The sequence below is a fragment of the Lycorma delicatula genome, chromosome 4, assembly GCF_047948215.1.
Source record: "Lycorma delicatula isolate Av1 chromosome 4, ASM4794821v1, whole genome shotgun sequence".
NCBI classification, from domain to species: domain Eukaryota; kingdom Metazoa; phylum Arthropoda; class Insecta; order Hemiptera; family Fulgoridae; genus Lycorma; species Lycorma delicatula.
The window spans coordinates 159,016,152-159,042,514 of NC_134458.1; the positions used below are offsets into that span (position 1 = coordinate 159,016,152).

Sequence of the window (26,363 nt, forward strand, 5' to 3'; positions counted from 1 at the left end):
TTTCTTATATAGAGAGTTAAAGGGTTGATGCGGCATGGAAGTTTCCACTAATAATATAAGACACAGATATGTAATCAGTCGTACAGTTCTGATGTTAGCGCCATTTTTAGTCGTCTCTCATCGGCTATGGGTTGGCAGATACCAACTATTACGGATTATATGTAATTTCTATGGACGTTAAGCTTCTTTGATTACAAATATCATATAGTCTTGTCGATGTTGATGGTTGTAGAAAAGCCGAACAAAATTTTAAAAAGATTTTCATCTAGCCCTGTCATAATAACGTACCATAATATGAGTGGTTAACTTAGGGATGAACGACCGACCGAAGTTTGTTAGAAAATTCCATTTTGTGAAGGGATGATCGTGCAATGATTCCAACCAAAGTTGGAAGACTGTATAGTTTGTCATTGCATGAGTATTACGCGGTTACTAGCATTTGAATATTTTGAAGGTAATGAAATTAAAGGAATTTGAATGAAAAGGATTTTGAAGGTTAATGGAATTTTGGGATGTAATGGAATTTATGACTTTGAATGGCAGCAGTTATTGATTATCTGTAATGCGTGAACGTATATTTCGTAGTATTAATGCGTTGCAGTTTTCCAAGCTCTAGTATTGTATTTTGTGTAAATTATCTTTTTTTTTTTTACTTATATATTTTTTTTTGTAAATCAACGTAAGTAGGTAATGTTTTAGAGTTAAAAGTCCATTTTTTTACGGATTTACCTTCAACTAATAGTAGATTCGGACTTTAATTATACATATGAGTCTAATGAAAAAAAAAATCAAACTTTGTCTTTTTTTAATGTGCATTGCTTTATTTAGAATGAGTTTCATGAACAATGAAACTATAAGTAAATTGTACAGTGTAATAATGACGTGAAAGAAAGTCATCCAGTGATACCTTCCAAGCCGATATAAAGGTTTAAACAAAGTACAGTACAATAAAAACTATAAGGAATAAAAATATAACTAAGTGTAACAAAGTACAAACAATTTGAAAATTAACTGTTAAGAACAAAAAATGGTAACATGACATAGAATAGACACTGGTCACATATAGGAAACAAAAGTCAAAACCAAAAAATTAAACAATTCATGATTCATAAACAACAAACAAAAGAATTCATATTACTGAATTAAAATAATTCATAAGTAGTATAAACAAGAAACAGTCAACGCACAACAGTCTCTAGATCCAATACATGCAGACTCTTAAGTCGTCTCACATCTTTACTATTATCCAAAAGGTTAACAGTTAGATGGTTTTCGTGCGTGTTAAGCTTAAGTATATACTTTGAACTTAGCCGGTGGATTTCTTCGCGAATAGATGGCATCACTTGGCAATAGTGGATCTCCTTGTTCTTCGCAAAGAACAAGAGATCACGGCGTCTCCGAAATGTTCTTCAGCAGTTTGTTCTGGAACCTTTGGATGATGTCGTTATTGTTATTGCTTGCCGTACCCCAAAGACGTATCCCGTAGGCCCATATTGGCTTTAAAAACGCCTTGTACAACAGTTTGTTATGTAACGGTAACACGAACCTTCTTCTTAATAGCCATTTCAACCGTTTACGCTTGATATTTAATTATTTTCTCTTTTCTCTCAAATGATTTTTTTATGTTACGCGGCGGTCCAAATGAAGCACTAGGTGTCGTACGTTGTCCGAACGAGGGGTGTGAACTCCATCTAGGCAGACTTCTCTCCTAATCGCAAACGTCATATGACTCGACTTTTCAATATTAACATGTACCTTCCATTTGACTAGCCATTCACTGAGATCTAACCCCGATTGTAGTTTCTCCGACGCTACTGCCGGTTTAACGTCAACCGTCAACGCATTGTATATTTTCAACAAATTGTTTTGAAAAGTAAACAATGAAATAAAAAATTACGTTTTTTATTTTTCACTTAATTAAAGTTCATCACAGAGCTAATTTTTTTTAAATTCAGTTCAAAATGAGTGATTTCTACGCTGTTCGAAGCACTGGTATAGTAAGGCAGTTGCGTATGGTGGAACAACTTAAAACCAAACCGCCTACACACTAAAAACCGTTGTTGAGACATATAAAATTTTATTAATGAAATGATAAAATGAAAACGTGTTTTTCACAGTCTCTTAAACGAAAATATCTCTGAAAAGAAAATTGTAATTCTTTGAAGATAGTACCGTACATCAAAATTTAAAAAAATATAAGCGAATTAAAAAACTAACTATGAGATAATCCCAAAACACCATCACAAACACCGAATGCTAAGAAATTAATCAAAAAACAATAATAAAAAAAAAGAAAATAATAAATATTCCAAAGCCAAAAGACGTAACAAAAAATGTTTGCCAATAAACAAAATTATAATTAATCCAAACATTTATTTTATCCAAAATTATTTTTGTTAAATTATTTTATTTCATCCAAACATTTTTATTTAAAAAATGGTCTTGTTCTATTTTAATACCTGATTTGATTTGTTTATTGTTGGGTTGAGATGGATTGGGTTTAGTTTCTTATTGTATAGTTATTTATTATCAGGATTTGGGGTTGTTTTTATTGTAAGGTTTTTTTTTGTATTGACAGCTGGCCGTTATTGGCCCCGCTATACGATTACCAAAAACAGTACACTATTCACCGACTGCGCATCCATCACCACCGCTCAAACATCCGGTGAGGATTTTCAGTCATTCGATATCTGGTATTGTGGGCATTAACATGCCCAGATAAATTATGAAAACGTGCCGCGTCTGACATTAAATATTCCTAGCATCGATCTATTTATCTGTCCATCAACAATATTTTTGAAAATCCAGTCGAAACAATTCTTTTGTCTGTTCTCTTAAGCTGTTGCGCATATATTACACGATACATTCAATTTTAAACCGTGAAGAATCTTACGGTAAAAACTGCTGTATTTTACATCAAAACAATTCTTCTTTGAATATCAACTATATCCTCTTGAAAACTAACAAAAGATCACCTATTTCGTTTGGCGTTTGAAACCGATCCTGTTGTGCTCAATTTTTTAACTAAATCGTGCATCCTGATATGCTGACATTTGGAAATTTTCCGGAAGTATTTGACGTGTTTCTTGAAAGGTTTCAGAATGCTCATAATTTTCCGCCATAACAACTTTTTCTTCATTCGAATAGATTATTTTAAAAAACACCAAAGAATAAAACTATATTGCAATTGTAAATGAAGAACTTAAAATAATAGACGAGTTTAGTAACATACACAACCAATATTGACATTATTAGTAGCAGCATTAAAGGTTACGCTCAAATAACTACCCGGTACGGTTCGGTATTAATTTGCTCAACCTGTATAAAAAAAAAATTTGTACTTTTGTATTAACCGGCAAGCATACTTTTGTTTAAATTTACAGGTATTATATTCACATATAAAGCTGTTATTTTACATATATAGTTATTATATATAATTATTACGCATTATTTCTGTTGTGCACGCTATATCGAAGTTTCTTTATTTCTCGTTATCTGCTTATTATCGCAACAATTTTGTTCACTTATTTAGTTTATTTTTCTGTCATGTTTTCTTCATTCAGTTTCTTTCCATTTTAACAACAAGTAACAGTAATGAATTTGTGGCCGCACCAAATACTGAAGTGGCAGCCGTACAGTTGTTATAAGAATATGGACTAGCGTTACGTTCCCTAAAATGCAGACAGGGTCACGATATGAGATTATAATTCAGTGATGGTGTGAAGTCGAAATGTAACAAAAGAACTTGTAATAAAACTAAGCGATTTCGTGTTAGAAATCGGCTGGAGGGTAGTAGACTTCCGATAGTTACTCTTATAAGATTCATTTATTGTCGGTGCCAGGAACCGATTTCAGTAGACTTCTGTGGCGACAATTAAACGTAAGTCAACGCACTGCGATCGACTGGATTATGTACATAAGAGAAATATGTGTTTTTATTGTACATCAATTTCCGACGGGCAAAATAGGTGGCAACGGTGCAGTCGTGGATCGATGAAAGTCTTGTTTACAAAGCGGAAAAATAATGCGGGCAGGGTTCTTCCACATCAGTGGATTTTGAAAAGAACTAAACCAAATGTTCATAGTCAAAGTTTCTAATAGTTCTGCAAGAGCACTGCTGGGAATTATTAAAGAAAGAGTTGAAGCGGGATCGATCGTCGAATCAGACGGTCGGCGTGGTTTTCAGCGCGATGAATTGGAGGGTGGCTGGTTATACACATCTACTAGATAACCATCGTCATCGACCCTTCTCAGAGACGGGATCATATTCTCACCATATCGAAAGAATGTGGAGATCAGTTAAGTGGAGGAACAAAAAACTCCGGGGTACCGCTCGACACCGTTTGTAATCCTACCTGGTTGAATTCATGTTTCGGCAAAAATCTACAAAGAATGAACCGTTTGGAGGAGAAGTACTGAAAGGACTCTTTTCTGGCCCCCAAATGAATTGATTATTTTATAATTTTTTTAAAAATTACTTTTGAAGACTAGCGTTACATAAATAAAAAAGCTGAACGCGGCTTTAGCCGCGTGACTAGAAAGTCCTACAACTGTGAGGTGATTCTGATGCACAGCTTACACACACAACTTAATTAAAAATATTTATCATTTTATTTAATTCAATGATTCTAACTAAGCGTGTGCGCACCGTATTTAATTCGGGCAGGTGTGGCGGTACTAGCGGCGACGGTCTGCACTAACTAAACTAATGCAATTTCATAACTTATAGAACAAATTTCTGCCTCGCGGCAGACCGGTGTAGCCGCGAGGATTAACGCACCAGGTACTGAGTCGACCGGGCGATTGAGTTCGAGACCCAGTCAGACCGATTTACCATTTTAAACTGTAAATATTGTTCATTTGTTTAATTCTACCATTCACCTGTGACATCACAAAATAGCAGACTACAAAATTTTTTTTGGGATGTGGATGTGATTTTGCAAAAGGTTTTTTGTAAATACTGTTATTTTTTAATTGTTAACAAATGTGCCTAAGAAAAATATGACCTTAATTAGGCAAAATCTCGAGATACTGAGGGTGACCTTGCTCTACAGCATCACCCCCTTGACCTTTTAAGTTGAAATTTTAATGGCATGAATACCCCATATATATATAGATGTAATCTGACAACGTTTGGTCAAAATCGGTCCAGTAGTTCTGGAGATATAAGGTGATTTGGAGGCTAACACCGAACACACGTACATATGAACATTAACATCCGGAAAATTTCCATTCGGTTTTTTCGGTTTCTTAGGTAGCAAAACGTAAAGATCCGGTGAAAACTGCATATGCCCAAATTGGACCGATTACAATACTTTCCTTCTAGAGCTGTAGTTCTGCTATAGCGCTGTCTAGACGGGAAAGTAAAAATACATAATTACAAGAAAATTATGTAAAATAATATGCGTACAGATTAATGCAAAAGTAAATAAATATTTTATTATATTAAGCAAACTTCTAAATTGCGTAATAAGTATAATTTCTTTATTTTGTTTCAGGTGAGATATTTATATAAGAAAGAACTTTTCTGCGTTGTATTAAATTTCTTGGAACCAACTGCAAGGCTATCAAAGTACTCATAATGTTATTAATACTAATTCTGAGTTTAAACAATAAAATTTTGTAAGTAGCAATGTATATATTTTTTCTTTTATATGAATCTGAATAACACTAGAGATTACAGTTATCTGTTTTCTTTTATTTATTTTATTATTATTAAATATCATGTTTAATTTTATCATTAACAGTTATAATAGTAATAAAAATGTAATCATTGATATTATTTTTATTTGGAACAAAATTATTGCCTACTAATCACATTTGGTTAATGTCACTAGTAATTATAGAGTAGTTAAATCTTTTTATTTGTTATTAATTTACATATTATTATCATCATCCTCATCATCATCGCTGTTCTATGTATTTTATCAGTGCAGGAAAATTGATTTTTTATTACTTTTATGATTATTCTTATGCTATCTAAATTATTACTAATTAGCGAAAATTCCATTGAATCTTTTAAAATGGATTTTAAATACTGTTTTATTAAATCTTTTTAAAAATATTTTCTTATATTTAGTAGAAATGATCTAATCTCTGGAAAATTTGTGGGTAATATATGTTTGCTATCTGCAATAAAAGGCCTATTTTCTGGTTGATGTTTTTCCTTGATATAGATAAATTTTATCATCCATTCATTAAACCCGTCTTTTCCTCCATTTTGAATTCTTTGACTGTAAATCAGATTCCGTTTGTTTCATGTAGGGAGGATGACCGTAAGTACGAGTATTACTTGTTGATACTTAAGAAAGCTTCAAAATTGATGAGGTAGTGTTAAAATGGATTTCTAAACCGCTATCTACCCTCTCGCACCCATACCCACTCCACTGTATATTTGCAGTTGCCAATATTAAATGGTGGCGCACGATTAGTTGACATATTTATAAAATCGATTATAAATAAATGTTTCTTACCTGGTTTTTCATATTGTGCATGCGTATTCCCTATTTCTTGGAAATACCGGTAGATGTCGCCTAGTCTTTGTATTCCCTTCTGATTCCGCAACTCATTTTTGAGCTATGACGTGTGTCTAATTCGTATCGCACTAAAGTTGTGCTTCTTTGTGCTGAATCAAAAAATGTTACAGTGACTCAGAGACAATTTCGAGCTCATTTTAACTCTCGATGGACTCAGAAAAATCACTATTTTAACGTAAATTTGAGGAAAAGGCACGATAAAAGAAGATAAACGACCTAAAGAAGCTCCCGTTCTTTCTCCAGAAAATGGCGAAGTACGAAGAATTGCCATGCAACGTAGTCCGAGAAAGTCTACACGGCGAACTTCACGAGAAATTGGAGTATCTGGTACAGTACAACGAATGTTTACCCAGTGATCACACAAGATGTTTTCATACAAGTTCTGCATAAGTTAACACAACCTAACAAACAATAAAGATTGGAATTTGCACAGTGTTGGAAGGGAAAGATTTCTGTTGAACATTTAGTTTTCAGTCGAGGGCTATTTTCATAATGGTGGAATTGTTAACAAACAAAACATTTTGAACATTTTGTTTGGTTGGTTTTACAGTTGGTTTTACCAACTGTTTGGGCAGCTTTATCCAGCCACCGATTGATAGGGCCAGTGTTTTTCGAAGATACAATTAATTCTCAATGCTATTTGGATATGTAAAGAAATGATTTTCTATCCAAACTGCTTGCGACTGAATTGCCTATAGATACTGAATGGTCTATGCAAGACGGTGCAACTCCTTACACTCCAAATTTTGTATTAGATTTTTTAAATTCAGTTATTGATAATCGTGTAATCTTAAATCCGTTATTCGGGCAGCCACAGTTGAGGTTTCTTTTGGCCAGCTTTGAGCCCGGATTTAACCCCTTGTGACTACTTTTTTTATGGGGATATTTAGGAGAAACTTTTCCTGTTAAAACCTACAAATCTGACGGAAATCCGTGCGTGGATAGTTCATTTGTGTGAAGAAATTCAAGAGGATTTGTGTCGCAGTCATCAGAAACGAGCACATTCCGCTTGAAGATATTGTTAGGCGTAACGGCAGCCATATTCAAAATGTCATACAGTAAAAGAACTTTCCACAAACACTGTATTTGGTATGTAAAGTTGTAATCATATTAAATTAAAAAATAAACATGCAATCCAAAATTCAAATGTGTCAACTTATTGTGCGCCACTCTGTATTTGACACCCCTTGCCCAAGTAGAGGTACTGCGCATCTATGCGTTTACATTACTCTTATCTTTGACGAGTAATACCTTCAGAAACGGTGTGTTATGGTACGCGTATTTTTATTATCCAGTTAATGACGGTACAGTAATTCAACCTAATTATGATCTCCTATTGGATAAAAAATTACAAATACAGAAAAGCAATTTTTTTTTTTGAGAAATAACTTTTGTTTCTATAAATTACCCTACTTTGTATATTAAATGCTTTGACTATAATGGTTATTTTTAATATGACTAACAAGCACACCTATGCCAGGCTTACTTAAGAAAATGAGGAGTGAAGTAATTTCCCATTTTCTTCATAACTGATCTAGATATCACCACCATCGTATCGTATCACCACCATTACTAGATTATTTAAATTCAAGTAATATTTAGCCGTACAAATGACAATTTTAGTCTGTCTACGACAGGGATTGGCTGTATAATTATCATCATTACTTTCAGAAAATCTTACTCTGACTGTTAAAATGTGTAGCTCAACTGCTTTACAACTATACAAAAAAACGGTTGTATCTGGTGTTTAGCAAAATTGATGTTCTGTTTTATTTTGAAATAACGACTTATATATACGGTTTCAATTCAGTTGAGAAAGCTTACTTTAAGATTTAGTAATCATAATTAATTTTAATTCTATGTTTGTTATAAAATTATTAAGAAAATTCTCTAAAAAAAAAAAATACCGCACAAAAAAAATACGTCATTGTTCATAATACGTATAAAGGAATCAAATTAAAAATAAACAAAAAAAAATTTTCTCGGTCCATAACTTATGTACTTAGCAGCATAGGTTTTTCATTTAATATACATTTTTATCCACACCTATACCTTTTACTTCTCACATTATTTTTTTCGTTTCCTGCTCTTACCCGAATTTCCTGTCTAACCTTTTCTTTATTCCTTTTTAACTGGTTGTATTACTTCAACCTGGGTGGGCTGCTATTGACCCTACCCAAAGCCTAGATTCGGGGAAGGGCTGTTATTGTTTTCTTAGGGCATCATGACCTGTCCAAATAACTCGTGTATCGAATATCTACCGGCCTCAAAAATAAATCTGTTCACTGATCCAGTATTCCGGAATACTCAAATATTTTAAAATTTTTTTATAAGATAAAACCAAAAAAATTGAAAAGTAATACTATTTTAAATTTGCCAGTCCGGTTGGAGAGTTTATCGGTTATTACGTTATAAACTGTTTATATCAAAGGTGTATTGACTCTGTATTTTTTACAATTATTTTTTAAATAATAAAATTATAGTGTTCCTCTATAATTATTTATAATAATTACAGTCGAAATTTGCTTTTAGTTGTACATTTTTATTTAATGTAAGCGTTCCACAGTATTCAAAACCGATCATTATTAATTCTGTTTTTTTTCAAACGTAAAAATATTTTAATTGTTATTTGTAAGGTAAAATATCTACTCTACGATGGCAGAGATGGTTTTTCAAAAATTTTAATTTTTCAACGAGTAGGAAGTAAATGTTAGTATACTTCGTAAACACGTGAGAATGGCGCTATAAACAAATTGTTATAAACAATTAATGAAAACAGATAATTTTATGCAAGTTCACATCACTTATGGCACTTCACACATGGTGGCCCTCCATTCCGGACACAAGCCTGAATTAATCAAACCAAATCTGGCCAACCTATTTCTAAAAGCACCATGTCCAGAAACGTTAGAATATGTCGATCGGGGGAAATCCACCTAACTACCTGTATACTTCTCAAATCAGGAAAAAATGTACGAGTAAAATGTAAGAAATTAAATATTGAAAGGAAAGTAATTTTAAAAAACGTAGGCCCGCAGATATGACATTCTTTTGCTTTCATTTTACAGGGTAGACTAAACCAACCGAAAAACGAATGAAAAGTATGCTTTAAATTGATCTAAATTTTTTTAAATCTGTTCAATTAAAAATAACGTAAAATCCAGTTTTATAGATGAGTGTAGAATAATTAAGAAAATTTACATTATAGCCCCTCTATTTTTAGCTATGAGAAGAAATAGAGTCTTTTCTCACAAAGGTCTTGATTTTATGTTTTGTAATAAGTATTTTCTTTTTTTTCGCCTTGCTCTCTTGTTATGTTATCTGGTAGAAAACACTAACTCTCACCGATAACTTTTTTTTAACAATGTTATGTTTAGAACAATCTTTTATGTAACATAACGGATCTAAAGACGACCTTGGTTATTTTTATCAGTTATGTTTATTTATTATTTTTTTAAACTATTATGATCGATTTTTTAAAGTTAACTATAATTCTTGTTTGTTTTATCTTCTAAAATTACGAAATATTAGAAAATATTTTAACATGTAGGATATGAAGTTTTAGATTAATATCTATTATTTTAATCTGCCTTAAACCAACTAACCGTTAATAATTTATTTGTATATTTCTAAATTGTTTTATATTTTTTTTGGAATATATCGTTAGTGAGGGGAAATATGCGTAAATTAATTTTAGTTAAAAAACTAGAAACGATAATGTTTAAATTATTCCAACTTTTGGATGGAACTTAAAATATAGCTCTCTCCCACAAGTATGTTACTTCTACTAAGTCGGGTAAATATGACGTGGGTTATTATTTCTTATTTATTTATTTTCTTAACTAAAGAAAAATAATATAAAAATGTTCTAATACTTAAATATATCAATAGAATATATCGAGTGTTTCAAAATGAATATCAGGGTTTTAAAGCTATACTTTGATTTATTGTACATGAAATGAAAGAGCAACTCAAACAGTTTAGAGGTGCGTAAGCTCATAAACTGTTTCCTGTACCTTCCGCTGGAAAGCGCTAGTAGCAAAAATGGTGCCCCCCTCCAACAGAAAGCGTTCTGTGTTGCAGTAGAAAGCGTTTGCAGTATGCAAAATGTTAATCTGTAATTACCGTTCAACGTGCATTCCGTTGTGATCTCTCGACTGACAACAACATCCATAGATGATATAAACAATTTGAAACCGCTGGCTGTATTTGTAAAGGGAAGAGTACAGAACGACCGAGTGTGCCCGATGACAATGTTGAACGTATAAGAGAGTATTTTGTGTGCAGTCCTAGGAAATCTTTCCTCAACTGCAGTATGAACCACAGAACTTTATTTGGCAACAATATTGTGCGCCTTTGAATGAAATTGAAATGAAATTCTCCTCGTTGGTTGAATGAAATTCTCCTCGATCTGTGGATCTATCGCCGGGAACTAGATGACAGGGCTTGTTTGCCGTGGCCTCCACGTTCGCCCGACCTGATCCCGTGCGATTTTTTCTTTGGGTTTTTCTTGTGTGTTTTTTCTCCTGCTTCCCTGGACAGATTCAACAATCAAGTATTAATCAGCCCAGGGGAATGTCCTTGCGACTCTAATGAGCCTACCGGCAGTACGTCCGGCATGACAGGTCGGGGCTCACCGATTCCGGATCTTTTCCTTATTTTCATCTTGCCTCTGCCTCTAACCACTAAAGCCAGAGACACCGGGCCCGGCTATGCCGTTCTCGGGCTCTACCCTAGCGGCCAGGTCTCAGTCGTTATGTTTATTTTTTTAAAAAGTAACTCCCCTCCCACTTCTTGTAATTCACTTCCTTTGCTCGTATAACCTCAGCCACGAATCTCTCTATTGTCAGCCATTCCTCTTTACCTCTCAGCATATACTTTGTTGTAGTTTCCGGGATAATCTCTTGCAAGTTATATCTTGCTTTTAGATCATCCCAACGTGCACATTCAAAAAAGGTGTGGCAGGAGTGTCCTCTTGACCGCAGTACACGCAATTTGTGAGCCCCCTCCTTCTAAACCTGTGTAAGTGTACACCAAATCCTTCGTTAACGGAGAGGAATTATGACAGATAGTATCTCACGTCGCCGTGTTTCCTCCCCAGCCACGGTCCTATCTCAGGAATAAGCTTCTTTGCCTACGCCCCAGTTGTAGCGGCGTTCCATTTCTCTTGCCATTCTAGTCGCAAGAGATTATTGGCATCTTCCCTGTCCATGCCCTCATAGATCCGTTTCATTTGGGTAGCCCGTAACTGGATCGGCGGTATCCCGGCCAGGATTCCCGTCGCATCCGCTGACACCGTTCGGTACGCCGCCACGATCCTTAAATTCATTTTGTCTTTGCAGTGATGTCATAATCTTCTTTGGGGGTTTATAAAGTATCAGGTGTGTGTGCGACCGTTGGATTTTAAAATCATTGTGTAATAGTATAATAGTTAGGTCTATTTGAAAAATATTATTTTTATAAATACGAGTATAAGAATTTGTCCTGGGTTGGAATCTGCTCTGAAATAGAGTCTTAAGGCTAGTTTTGAAAAATCCTATTCTTCTTCGTTTCAGATCGACTATTCTTATAATACGATTATTTCAACTGTATTATTAGTATGTTGATAAAACAGAATTAAAAAATATGTTATCAAAGAACACTATGTAATTAATAATAATTTTTTCCGGTAATTATTATCTTTTTTCCCTATATTCAGTGTGTTTTCTCGATTTGTCATAGCATGATTTAATGTTAATTTAAATTTAAATCAGCTATTTCTTAATTTAGTCATCTATTTTCTTATTAATTCAGTATTTTTAATATGATATATATAGAATTTGCTGATGTTAATATATTTTCTCCGGAGTTGCCTATTGTAATTTACAGAATGTTTTGTCTTCTTTTTAATTTTTTCCTTTTTGCTTTGTTCTGTTACGTCTACGACTAGCATATAGAATTTTTATTGTTGATCATGACCACTAATAAAAGTTGGCGGTCAATGTGAAAGATAAAATGTACAGGTGTAGAATTTATATTATGTTAGGACAGTACTTTGACCATTGAGGCTCATCTGGGTGTATAAAACCAGTTCCTCTTCTTCTGGTATTGCTTTATTATCTTTTGTTTTTATTTAAAATTATACTATTTTATTGTATTAGGCATTCAACCGTCTCTTCTTTTTTTTTATACCATAGAAAGTTTTGTAACCTAACATTTTTTTATAATAGTTATGTAGCCCTAATACCAAAAAAAGACATCAAATGTTAAATAGTTTCGCACGATTTGTAATTTAAAAAAAAAAGTTTCTGTTAAAAGTATACATATATTTTTTTTTATTTTCCACATCATGCAATTATAACCTTGTACAAGTTCACGTATTTTATTTGTAATAAGATGAACCGTGGAAAACAAAGGAGAAAAAATACTATATTTTTAATATACGCTTTCATTCAGAAACTTCCGGGTTCGACTGCACTTGACCAGGATTCTATTATTCAGGATTTTTCGTTAGCCATTTAAAAAAAAAGCAGTAATTATAATATGGGTGTCAACTTGTAATTACCATCAGAATAAATAAAAAAATAGTGGGAATTGAACTGTGTTGCATCATGTTATATTAATATTGCAATCAGGTCTGTCTCTTTATTTTACTACTCCAGCTGGAAAGCAATTTTTTTATGGCAATATGATGTGTTTATTTCTACTCCTATAACTACTGGACTGGTTCTCTTTAAGTATTTCTATCAAAGATTTTATCCTAACCTTAAAAGTGATATTTTGTTTTACTCTCTCTTCCCTCTCTCCACCACGCTCTCTCTCTCTCTGTGTCTGTTCAGTAACTACAGGCCTGTGCCTTATTACGATACCCAGCTCCTTCTTTTTTTAATGAAAAGGAATGAGTTTTAATAGCGTTGAAAAACATGCCAAGCCTGACCCCGATTCGAACCCAGAATTTTTCGGATATATTTATATATATATATATGTATATACACAGAGTGATTGAAGACTATCTCTCAGGAGCTGATTCTATAGCTAAAAATAGGGGAAAAAATCATTTAATCATGCACCCGAAAACGCTTCGTCAGCAAGTTACGGCTAGCGAAAGATTTTGGCCGGATTTCAGTTCCCCCGATGAAGTGATGGCTTCCTGAAATTCTGGGAAGGTAAATTAAGGAGCAAAGTTAGTTGTTTCTTATAGTTTTTGACATGAAAATATTTTAAAAAAAGGGTCCCAGAACTACACCTCCATTAGTTTTAAACATATCTGACGTAAAACACAAATATTGAGGGTAAAAAATATCACGTCTTTGGGTTTAACGTAAGAAAAACTTTGTTAAACGTTTGATTAAGTTTTATTTTTTTCAATTAGAAATGTAGAAAATTTAGTTCTGAAAAGATTCATGTAAATTACTTAAGAAAAATTTGAATATAGGATATTGAAATATAATTTTATTAAAAAACAACACAGATCGAATGTGAAAAAAATTTTAACAGCATGAAACAACTAATTTTGTCCATAGGTTTGAAACACCTTTTAACGTAAAATGTAATTTAACTTTGAAAATAACGGAAGAATTACATTAAAAAATTGATGACACGTTAGTGACCTTCAAAGTTGCTCGAGGTGGCCCCCGTTTATAATAGTATATATATATTTTTTCGGAGTCTGAAAGATTTGTATCTATATATATTTATTTATTTATGTATACCAGTTTCAGAGTAACAGCACAGCAATATGATGTAAACAGTACTCTGCAGAGATAACAAGGCATCTTTGCGCAGTCTGGCGTGTAATTGTAAATGTACCGGTAAATGTATAGTCTTGAACAGGCTCAGACCGACCACTCCTGAGACGTGTGATTAATTGAAACCCAACCACGAAAGAACACTGGTATCCACAGTCTAGCATTCAAATCCATAGAAAAGCAACTGCCTTTATAAGGATTCGAACCTTAGAACTCTCGACTTCGAAAATTAGCTGATTTTGCGATGACAAGATTAACCACTATACTAACCCGGATTTATATATATAAGTACCGTGTGTCCCACGAAAAGGTGTACACTTTTAATTTAATATTACTCGCCCATCCCCCTCCAATTCTTTGAAACTTTAAAGACCTTTTAACTAAGTTTCTAAAAATGTTCTGTGAAAATTTCAATTTCTAGATTTGATAGAAACAAACTGGTGATCTTCAAATAAAAACATCAACTTCACACAAACCAAATTTTTTTTTCATAAAATAGCTGGTAAAAATGATTAAAAACAGATGATAATTAGAACTGGAATAATTAAAAACAGTTAGATAATTAGTCGTGGTTATGGCTAATTATTTATTTCTTTTATTCAATTTGAACAGCTGTTTAATAATACATATGTTTTTATTCACTTTTTACCAGCTATTTTGTAATGAATATAAAATGTAGTTTATCTGAAATTTATGTTTTTATTTAAAATCAGCTATTTTGTTTCTATAAATCCTAGAAGGTTGACATTTTCTAGAACATTTTTAGAATCTTCGTTAAAGGTTGTAAAGTTTCAGTAAAATCGGTGGGTGAATGGGCGAGTGATACTAAATTAGAAGCGTATACCTTTTTGTGGGACATTATATATATATATGAAACTTTTACCAACTATTAGGTAAAACTAAAAAATTAACTTGTTTTATTCAATTTCGACAGTTGTTTAACAATGCATCACCTGTTTTTAATCATTTTTACCAGCTGTTTTGTATTGAATAAAAAATGAGGTTTATCAAAAATTGGTATTTTAATTTGAAAGCAGCTATTTTTTTTCTATAAATCCTAGAAGGTTGAAATTTTCACGAAACATTTTTCCAACCTTCGTTAAAAGGTGTGTAAAGTTTCAGTAGAATTGGTGGGGGGAATGGGCGAGTGATACTAAATAAGAAGCGTATACCTCTTCGTGGGACATTATATATATAGATAAATATATGAAACTTTTATCAACTATTAAGTAAAACTAAAAAATGAACTTTTTTTTATTCCATTTGGACAGCTGTTTAACAATACATCATCAGTTTTTAATCATTTTTACCAGCTATTTTGTAAAGAATAAAAAATATGCTTTATTTGAAATTGGTATTTTAATTCGGAAGCAGCCATTTTGTTTCTGTAAATCGTAGAAGGTTGAAATTTTCACAAAACATTTTTCCAACCTTCTTTAAAAGGTCATAGAACATAGGTACATAAAAATGACGATATAATTGATAATAATACTAATAATAAAATGTAGGCAAATAAATGGTACATAAGGAATAATAAAATATTTGATTTTGATAAAATAATAAATATTAAATAAATTAAAATAAATTTTATTCATTATTTTTTTTTAAAGAAAGAAATTTATTTGTATTCTATCTGCGACATCAGCGGTTGTTAAGTTGTGGTAAAATTAACATTCCAAGAAGATAAGGTCTTTTAGTAATTAATTGCATTAAGAGAAGTAACTGTCTCTTTCAGTTTTTGTATTAATGATATTTCTCTGATTATTGAAAAGGTTTATCATTTTCTGTTGGCCCACAGGGCTGGTCTAGTGGTTAACTCGTCGTGGTAGAACAGTTGTTTATAAGTTGATTTTCGAAGACGAAGGTTCTCAGGTTCAAATCCTAGTGCGAGGGCCACCTTTTAAGTTATTACAAAAACGATAAACGAAAAAGTTTTTTTGGTACAAACCATTTTTTTGTTTCTCAAAATATTCGCATTTAAAATTTATATACTTTCGAGTGCGTTCGAACCAATTCTCGGAAAATTTTTTCCACTTTGAAGTTGGTACCTCAAAAATATTGATTTGGAAGGATTCAACAGCTTCTTGAGGTGATGAAAATCGCTGTTCACGCATTCTTTGTATGGCATTCTGGAAGAAAAAGAAGTCGTTAGGCGATAAATCAGATGAATACAGCCAATGAAACATTAATTCAATGTTTTTCTCTGTCAAATAATCAATTTTTTGACGTGCTGTTTGAGAGCGGCATTATCTCGATGAAGAATGATGGGACGTTTTCGGTTGTTTTTCCTGATTTCATTGATTACTACTTCTGGCAAACAAATTGTTGGATACCATCCAGCATTAACTGTTCATCGATCCTTTAAAACAATGATTACCACTCCACTGTAACAGAAACATATGCGATCATTTTCTGGGAAGTGCTTCGCGATTGAACCACTATTGCTGGATTCGGTTCATCTTGGAACACCAAGATGTTTATTGTTGCATAGTTTCCGGTTCATACGAATATATCCAAATTTTGTTTCCTATTACGATGTTGTGTACTGAATTTTCATTTCCTTCGTCGAATGTTTTGAACATTTCCTTACACCAATTGACACGAGCCTGCTTTTGAGCTTCGGTGAAACTGTGTTGAATCCATCGGGAATAGTTCTCTTTCACAGCTAAATTTTCATGCAAAATTTAATGTACTTCGATATGCCTAAGAATTGGTCTATCTCACGGTAAGCCGATTCTCTTCAATCATGTCGCGCACAGCATCGATATTTTTTGGAACAACTAAATATTTTGATCGACCTTCACGAAATTCGTCGCTGGCGGAAGCAAGACCACGATGAAATTCTGCAAACCTATTGTAAATAGTCTTTTCTGATGGTGATTCATTACCAAAAGTTCAACAAAGCGATTCGAGTTATTGTTGTTGAGTTAGGCTCTTGCAAAAATCGTAAAAAAAATCATCCAACGAAAACTGTTCACGTGAAATTTCCTTTTTTTCACCAAATTTTTTTTTAACGCTTACTGAAAAACCAGCTACTCGGCCGATTTCTGAGCTTCCACTGTTGTAACACTAAAACAGAATGTTGTCACATCTCAATACCGCCATGGTCGTTTGTAAAAACTTAAAAGACCTCCTTCGTAAAAGACAGTTTTTTTTATATAGATTTGTGTACTAGACGGTGGACACCGATGTACTTTGGTGGTTGGAGTTCAATTAACCACCACCCGTCTCAGGAATAGTTCGCCTTAATCTGTACAAGGTTACACTTCATTTACTTGTTATACATATCATTCTCATCTCATTGAGCCATGTGGTGGTTGCTTGTTGTTCACTAGTTGAACAGATTGCAAGGTGCATGTTAGGAAAATAATAATTTTATGTTGACTTGTAAATAGCTTTTAAAATCGGTAGATGATGTTATAGTAACAATTAAAATTCCCTGTAGAAAGAATCGATGTTTTTTTATAAAAAAATATTAATTTTCTCTTTGGAATTATTTTTTTATTAAATTTTTAATTAAATGTTTGTAAATATTGTTAGTTGTTTTTTTCCTTGATGATATCGTCATGATTGAAGATTGTGGGTGAGATATTGAAATGGAATTTTGAAGTGTATGAAAAATGTTATGCTTGACCGGGATTCGAACCCAGGACCTCTGGATTAAAGGCTGAAACGCCACCTCTCCGCCAATGAGGTTGCTATTTAGTGAAATCCTTTAAATTATCGGTATTAAAAAATGTACGTATATACATATTCTCCTATAAAAGAAGAAGAAAAAATCAAGATATTAAAATCTTCAGAAAAGATAAGATATAATAAATTTCTTCATGTATCATAAATAGTACATTCTCTTTCCTGTGCGTATGTATTATAAACCTTGAATATTGCATAAGTAAAATCGAGTAGGGTCAGTCACTGTTGATATATTTCCTTTGTTTTCCTCAATATCCGTTGAATTGTCCTGCATGTATTTTCAATACATCTATCTGCTGTATATTTTACGGTACCGTTCCATTTTCTTTATTGTTTAACTTGCTTCAATTGAACAATTCTTTCAACGTTTTCCCTTCAGGTAAATTTTATTCTCTTTCCAATACACAGATAAATTGCTTTTCACCCAATTCAGTATTTATAAAGAACTAAAACATTTCTTTTTAATTATACATTTTTCAAATAACTGTAACAATTTATTTATTAGCAATTTTTTTTTTTTTGTTCTTCAGAACATAAATAAAAAAAATCATTATTCTGTTAGGTAAATAATAATACATTATACAGATGACTTCAGGAATTGGTAGATTTAATTCACTACGGATAACAAAAAAGGGGCATTTAAAAAAAAATTGATTTAATATTTCGCGACAGTGTAGTCGATTTACAGTAACTCTCGCCACAAAATAATTATCGAGCACGTTTCTTATGTGTAGCAGCATTCCCACAGGAGTAACTTGTAGCAGTTATAAGTGATCGATAATTTTTTTCCACAACTTTTTTTTTTTTTAGAATCACGTCATCCCCGTTTGAATAACGGTTACTTTTTACGTAGATATAGCTAATGAAAACCACTAAACGAGTATATATATATATTTTTTTTTGTAGTTATTTTTTATATTTAAATAATTTACCTTAAAGTTATCTCAAGTATTTATGTTTAAATAATTAATATGAACTTTAATCACCTCTATTATTGATTATGTTATAATTTGTTTTTATATTTATAATTTATCTTACATTGATTGTAATGTATTTTTATGTTCTAATCAAAATAAAAAATTATTTATTTAAATTTTTAAATAAACAAACAAAAAAACCAATTAAAGCAAGTACAACGAGTAAAAATACTTTTAGGCATTTAATAAAAAATATATTAAACAAGAGATAGCTGTTAAAAAACACGACTGCCAAAAAAAGTCATTGTTCTTTAATATAGGATAATTAAAGAATGCGCGGGTGACAATTTTGTATATAGTATTTGTACATAGTATAATGTTGTTTTTTCAAATTTATTTAAACATATATATATATTTGTTTAGCCTATGACATTACCGGTAACGTAAGGATTCCATCGCGGGGCGGGGTCATACATCTAAATCGGTTCGGCTGTTGCGCTGCGACGGTGGAACAAATATACTTACATACACCCTAAATACATTACATTACACTCCTTTTTCGGCAGTAGTGTAAAAAACCTATTTTTGCATGTTTTATATTATGAAGCAAATTATTAAGCTTCCAAGTCATTAAAAAATATATAAAATGGTTATTGTGGTTATCAATTATGTTTAGTATAAATTTATCTAAACAGTTTCTTCTAATCAATTAAATAATTATTATATAAATAATACATTTTAAAAGAAAATTTTTAATCAGTAATATTTAAAAATTAATCAATAGTGGATTTTTTTTGTTATGAAAGAGGGGGCATCAATCAACATCTATGGTGCCCCAGTGGAAATTGGTAGCGTATGAAAAGATGCCATGCCTGATCGGCAGTCGAACCCGAGACCTACCGGATTCGCAATTAAAATCTCCCAGGTTCACAATTAAAATTTTCTAATTTTATTTAAATAGATTAGTATGAACATTTTTTAAACGGTTCGGTTATGTATTAATAATAATAACAGACATGTAACTATAATAGAGCCGTTTTTCATAAGGTTAAGAACTGCTTTGAGTTAAACGAAAACAGTTCTGAATATAGAAATAGAGGTGTTCACTTTTAACAAATATTTTGCATGGACAATGTTATTTCTAATTTTTTATCTAGAAAGGGCTGTAGCAGAGCTATAGCTCTAAGTATTGTAATCGATCCAATTTGGGCATATGCAGTTTTCACCGGATCTTTACGTTTTGCCACCTAAGAAACCGAAAAAACCGAATGGAAATTTTCCGGATGTTAATGTTCGTATGTGTTCGGTGTTGTCTTCTAAATCACCTTATATCTCCAGAACTAATAGTTTGATTTTGACCAAACTTGGTCGTCAGATTACTTCTATACATGGGGCATTGATGCCGTTAAATTTCCAACTTAAAAGTTCAAGGGGGTTAGGCTGTAGCGTAAGGTCACCCTCAGTATCTCGAGATTTCACCTAAGTAAGGACGTATTTTTCTTAGGCACATTTTTTAATTAAAAATTAACAATATCTGAAAAAAAAGTTTTACATAATCGCACCCCTACTCCAAAAAATCTGATGCGGACATCACATGACTTCCTTGTACGCCTTTTAATTTACATATACACATTTTCTTTTAAATGAAAAGTATATAACATCTTATTTCAGTAATAACTTCTGATTTTTAAAAAAAATTTTTATTGTTATTATCGTATTATTATTTATTGTAAAAATTGTTTTACGATCGGAGGTTAATAATTATTAATAAATCAATATATTTAAATTAAAAAAAAAAGAAAGGAAATGAAGTCGGATTCGAATCGATGTGCGTTCCCCTTGTAAGATACAAACATTTCATTCATTAAAATATTTGGCTATAGCTCTGGAACCGATGAAAATAAGTACCACTTACCATATATTGTTGAAAAGATCTCAATTATTACTGCAGTTAAAAAATATTGTTTTGGATTTTGAGCTTTTTTGGACATTTTTGGCCAAGTCGATTGCAATCGAAAGGGGAGGTGCAAAACTAGATGTTACAACAGTCCTAAATTCAAAATTTCAACATTCTACGTCTAATCGTTATGTGAGATAAATACGTACGAACAGACATCACGCCAAAACTAGTCAAAATGGATTCAGGAGTGGTCAAAATGGATATATCCATTGAATTCCGAAATTTTTCGCGATTGCAATACTTCCTAGGAAGTAAAAATTCTCTGAACTACTGTTATGTTGTGACGTCACAGGTAAGCGGTAGAATTAAATAAATGAATGATATTTAAAGTGTAAAAAAAGAAACTAGGTCTGGCTGGGAATTGAAGTCGACTTAGTACCAGGTGCGTTATGCTTCGCGGCTACACCAGTCTGCCAACCGTACAAACGAAATTTGTTCTATGTAAGTTGCGAAATTAGATTAGTTTAGTTAGTGCTGACCGTCGCCGTTAGTACCGCCACACCCGTACCAATTAAATACGGTGTGCGCGCGGGGGCTTTAGTTAGAATCATTGAAGAATTAAATAAAGGAAAAAATATTATATTTAAATAAAATGATATAAATATTTTAAATTAAATTGTGCGTGTAAGCCGTGCATCAGAAACAACCCTAACCCAAACAACTAACTCCTTTCCTACAACTGTGTTGTCGATTTATTTTAAGAATAAGTGAGTAATTAATCTTTATAGTAAAGATTAAAAAATACATTGTATTATTACACAATCATCTGCTACATTTTAGAACTTGATATACCTGGTTTGTTGAGAAGTTTCGGATGGAATGACTCCAATATTCCTCTGTGGCTGAATATATCTCCGAGTGATTTTAATCTGTTTAATAAGTTGAAGTAATTTTTTACTGGTGAGTGATGAGGAATTAAAGGACGAGGTTAAACAGAAGTTAAAGACTAGCGGCGTAAGATTATATTGATGGTATTTTCATCGATACCAATATTTATTTATTTATTTTTTTATATCGTATCAATGCATAAGCATTGGTGTTGGATTGTAATTTTGAGGAATGTAAAAGTTATAGATTTAATTAAAATTGTTTTTTTAATTATTTATTCTTCTTGTTAATAATTTCTATTGGTTAATAAAATAATACTCCACTGTATGATACACTATTTCTTATTCTAATGAAAATTTGGGAAAGAATTATTTTCCTTACATTTTGATTTTAACAAACATTTATTTCTATTTCACCATTTTTCATAGCACTCTCTTTTATAAGAAGTCCATGCTGGCTCCGATGAAGCGCTACGTTTTTTAAAAATTAAAAAAAGGTATTTTTCTAATTCCTGAATTTATGATTGATATATCCAATTTGTTTTCTATATATATCTGCTTCGATTCCTGGAAGGATCTAGTGCGCTTTCACCATAATTTCATCCATCTCTTATTTTTAATTAAAATACTTGTGTCGGAGGTAAAATATTAAAATAAAAATTTCTCTCCTTGTTTTTTTGGAACGTAATTTTAAATATTTTCTTACGTTGTTTCCTGTTTAATAATATTATTTTTATTTTAGTAGGATATATTTATATGGAATACTGGTTGTGTTATGTTTTCGTGTTTTAATATTTAAATTAAAATTATCTTCGTTTATGTCACATTTCATTAACTTCTTTTTCATTTCTAACTTACTTAGTTTTAAACCGAATTTATCCTTCGGTAATGAATTCATATCACGCAATACCGTATTTTCTCTTTAATTTCATTCGGTTAAATTTCTGTTAAATTTCAAATAAGAAGCAATTTAAAAAATTGTATATAGATCTATATATATATATATATATATATATATATATACAATAAAAATAATAATTACCTTAAATGTTGTTACACCTCCCTTTTTATATTTACTTTTCTTGTATAATATATATAATATACAGCCTATGTATATACGAACTGATGTAAGAAATTATTAAACATGAATTGTTTTGTTTGTTACTGTCTATTTTCATGCTATATCTTATCGTAAGACTTCTCCCTTTAGACAAAATAGTTCCCCTGAGTAATGTGTTTAATAATTTTAATTTATTCATTGTGCGAATTCCGAATGTATTATACGCAGTTAAAACACACACATACATACATATATATATACAGGCATAGAGAGAGAAAGAGAGAGAGAGAGAGAGTGAGAATTTTGGTAAATAAATGGAGGAATTTGTATTTTTGCACAGAATAACACTTAAGGTTTAGATAACTTATCTTTGAAAGTACTATGTAAAATTTTCCAAAAAACAAATATTTGGTTTTTTGCGATCGTCAAAAGCGAATATTGTTAAAATTATAAATAATAGGTGAGAAAACTGGATTTTTCTCTGAATAGTGAAAAACACTACACGATGTATTATTTTAAAGGTTTTTTTCTTGTCAGTGAAACAGACAACGTATTAACAATTTTATGAGAGATATTAATTAAACTAATTATTTTTATTTGATTTTTTTTTTATTGAAATTTTTTTGTTTTATTTCGATGAATTATATAACAATTAGAATTTAGCAATTAATCAGTCCTGTATGTTCCTTTCTCAAATCAAAATTAGAATTAGTATTAACATCTTATTAAGGATTTTTTAAGTTTTATATGTTTAAGTAAAAATGAACAACCGCTGTATTGATCAATTTTAGAAGAGATGGCTTGTATGGGTACATGCATGCACTGCATACATGTGTTTGTAATCGCCTGCAAACCTTTGCACGCACACACACACACACACACACACACACACACAGTGCATGTGCAAAGGCACATAATAAATACTTACATATTGTTTCTTAAGTTTTGTAGTTTTAATGAATTTCTTTTCTCGTTTAAACGCCAAAGTGTATTCCGAACTTTTTGGTTTTGTATTTTATTATTATTATTATTAGCAATATACGTTTTTGGCTTGTTATGGCAGCATTTAGATCCGTGATTAAGAATAAAAGACTTCATAATCAACCACGTCAAATCGCTAATAATATTTATGATTTAATGAAAAAAGGGTTTTATGAAATGGGGATCTGAAAAATGAATTCCCAATCATCCTACTCAGTCAGTGGTAATTAACGATAATGCCCCACCCATATCGTAACTCACTAGTTGATAAAGCTCCGAATTCTAACTCAAAAAAAGTTTTGCAAAAACGATTTGATGTCTGTTTTTAAATCGGTTCAGTCAACCCGCTACAAACAAACCCTTTGTATCCTAGCTGGTCACCCAATTTTTCTGCCTGAATTTTCAAAATGGGTCCATTTATAGGAAAGTCTTCACTTTGAACCAAGTAATAAAGCTTCGTCCAAATAATTTTTTTCACATAGTCTTTCTTATCTTCTTTACCTGAGATTGATTTTTTTCGAAAGCTATCCTTAACTTATCACGTTGAGAGAGTGGAAGTAGAAACCCCATGAGTTTTACACGCGTCAATAATAGATCGCCCGTTTTCAAATTCCTCAATAGTTTTTAATTTGTCGCAAACTGGAAAAATATTTCTTTTGACTTCCGACTCTACTTCTGTGCTGTAAAAATTTATCAAAAAACTCCCCGTATGCTCGCAGAAAGTTCACTGACCAGCTTGAGTTAAACACAAGTATGTACTATAAAAAGTAGCGACAAACTTGTTTAAGAATCTACTACCTCAACTCGATTGTAAAATTACCCTTCCCATCACCATACTACTTATACAAACTTCATAATAGTGATGAATGGGGGATTTCTCAGGATCCAGAAATAGCCAGTACAATACTGTACACGGCTTACTACATATTTTTTCCCCTCTGTTTACCCTCCGGAACTACCGTAAGGTATTACATCACAGCATGATATGTATGAATGTAAATGATATGTAGTCTTGTACAGTCTTTTGTACAGATGCGTGGTTAATTGAAACCCAACCCCCACAGAACACTGGAACCCATTATATTTTATTTAAATCCGTATAACTGCCAGTACTAGGATTTGAACCTTTGAACTCTCGAATTCGATATCAGCTGATTTGCGATGACGAGTTCACCACTAGACCAGTCCCGTGGGTGTTACTACTGCATCAGAGATGAGATGCCTCACTAGTCTAATTGATCGACGCGTTATAAAATTCGGTATTACAAACGTGCAGTACTAGACACAAAAATTTAATTTCTCTACCTGAATTTTAAAATCATTCACGTTTTCAATTACTTAAAGAACAAATTTATTATTCGAATGAGAATAATTTATTCGTTATAACCGACTTCTAACTTCGTTATTAGCTCGTTAAAACAATCTTTACTACACATTAATAATATAGGAAACCAACCAATTTTTTTTTATTTTTACTCGTCACAACCGAATTCTCGTTATAATCGACATTGTTATAAGCGATTTCTACTATATTACTATTGATGCTAACCTCCTTGGTGGAGTGTTAGCGTTTTTGTATTCACTGAGAGGATTTGAATCCCAGTCAGACTAGACATTTTTTCACATGCTGCAAAGATTCACCTTTCATTAGCGGCTATAATCATGATCGGTTAGCCTGTTGTTGCTTAAAAGAGAAAATAAATTAATTAATTAAACAAATTACCAATAATTTTTTAAATAAAAATAAAGGAAATATTAAGCACTTCACAACTTTTTTATTTTAATTTACGCTTTCTAGAACTATTTCTGGAAGTAATTCTCAATGAAATTTTTCCACATTGATTCCAGGCTTTTGATTGGTCCATAGAATGGTAGGGGTGTTAACAGGTTGCTTAATAGGTTGTTCTTATTGGTTAAAACTATCCTTACGTATATATAACCAATTAGTTAAAAAAAAATAATGGAAATGATTCAAATCTACCAGGTTAATAAAATAAAAATAATAATTTTAAAAAATGTATATATTTTTTTTAATGTGTGTGATAACATCAAATGTTATATAAAGGTTGCAATTTACTTCTTCTAACTTGCAAACCCTTTCGTTTAAAAAAAAAAGAAGAAACTAAAAAGTTTTCACTTATAACTTTAAAGAATATAAATTTATAAAGTCGATTTTTAAAAGTGCGATGATGATGTTTGGGTTGATTCTGTAAGAATTTAAGACAGTTTTTTTTTTAAATTGAATTATTTTCAAAAATATTAGTTTTGAAAAACTCTAAAAGGAAAAACCGTATTGAATGAAATCACTGTTATATAATGTAAACCTGTCGAAAGGTATATATTAATTTTTTTGGTTTATGTTAACTATTTCAGTCTTTAATAAGGTTATGAGATACATAAAACATCTAACGTGTAAGTGCACTCAACCTTTCAAATTAATAATATTCACTATACAAAACGTTCCTGTCAAGGTATCACTAGTAGGGAGATCTATATTTTAGTAGGTTTGACATATAAATTTAATAAAAAGTATGATTAGCTCAGAGAAAAAGGTAACGGAAAACCACGTCCCTTCTAAATTTCTTAAGGAAGCTCGTCATCAGATACTTACTATTTTGAAATTGATTTTGCCAATTTCAGGTGACTAATATCTCGTGTAAAG

The 26,363-nt window shown here is 31.8% G+C and overlaps 1 protein-coding gene across 5 annotated transcripts in view; it reads left to right on the forward strand.

Annotated features, from left to right (window-relative positions):
* The window catches only part of Ypel (Yippee-like), a 603,854-nt gene that overhangs the window by 390,980 nt on the left and 186,511 nt on the right, over window positions 1-26,363 (forward strand). Inside the window, exon 1 of one of the 5 annotated variants that reach the window (XM_075362055.1) lies at window positions 5,497-5,622. The exons of the other annotated variants lie outside the window; for them this stretch is intronic. The gene's annotated coding sequence lies outside the window, so the exon portion shown is untranslated. Of the gene's footprint in view, window positions 1-5,496; window positions 5,623-26,363 lie in introns of those variants that run through there. 5 annotated transcript variants of the gene reach the window in all.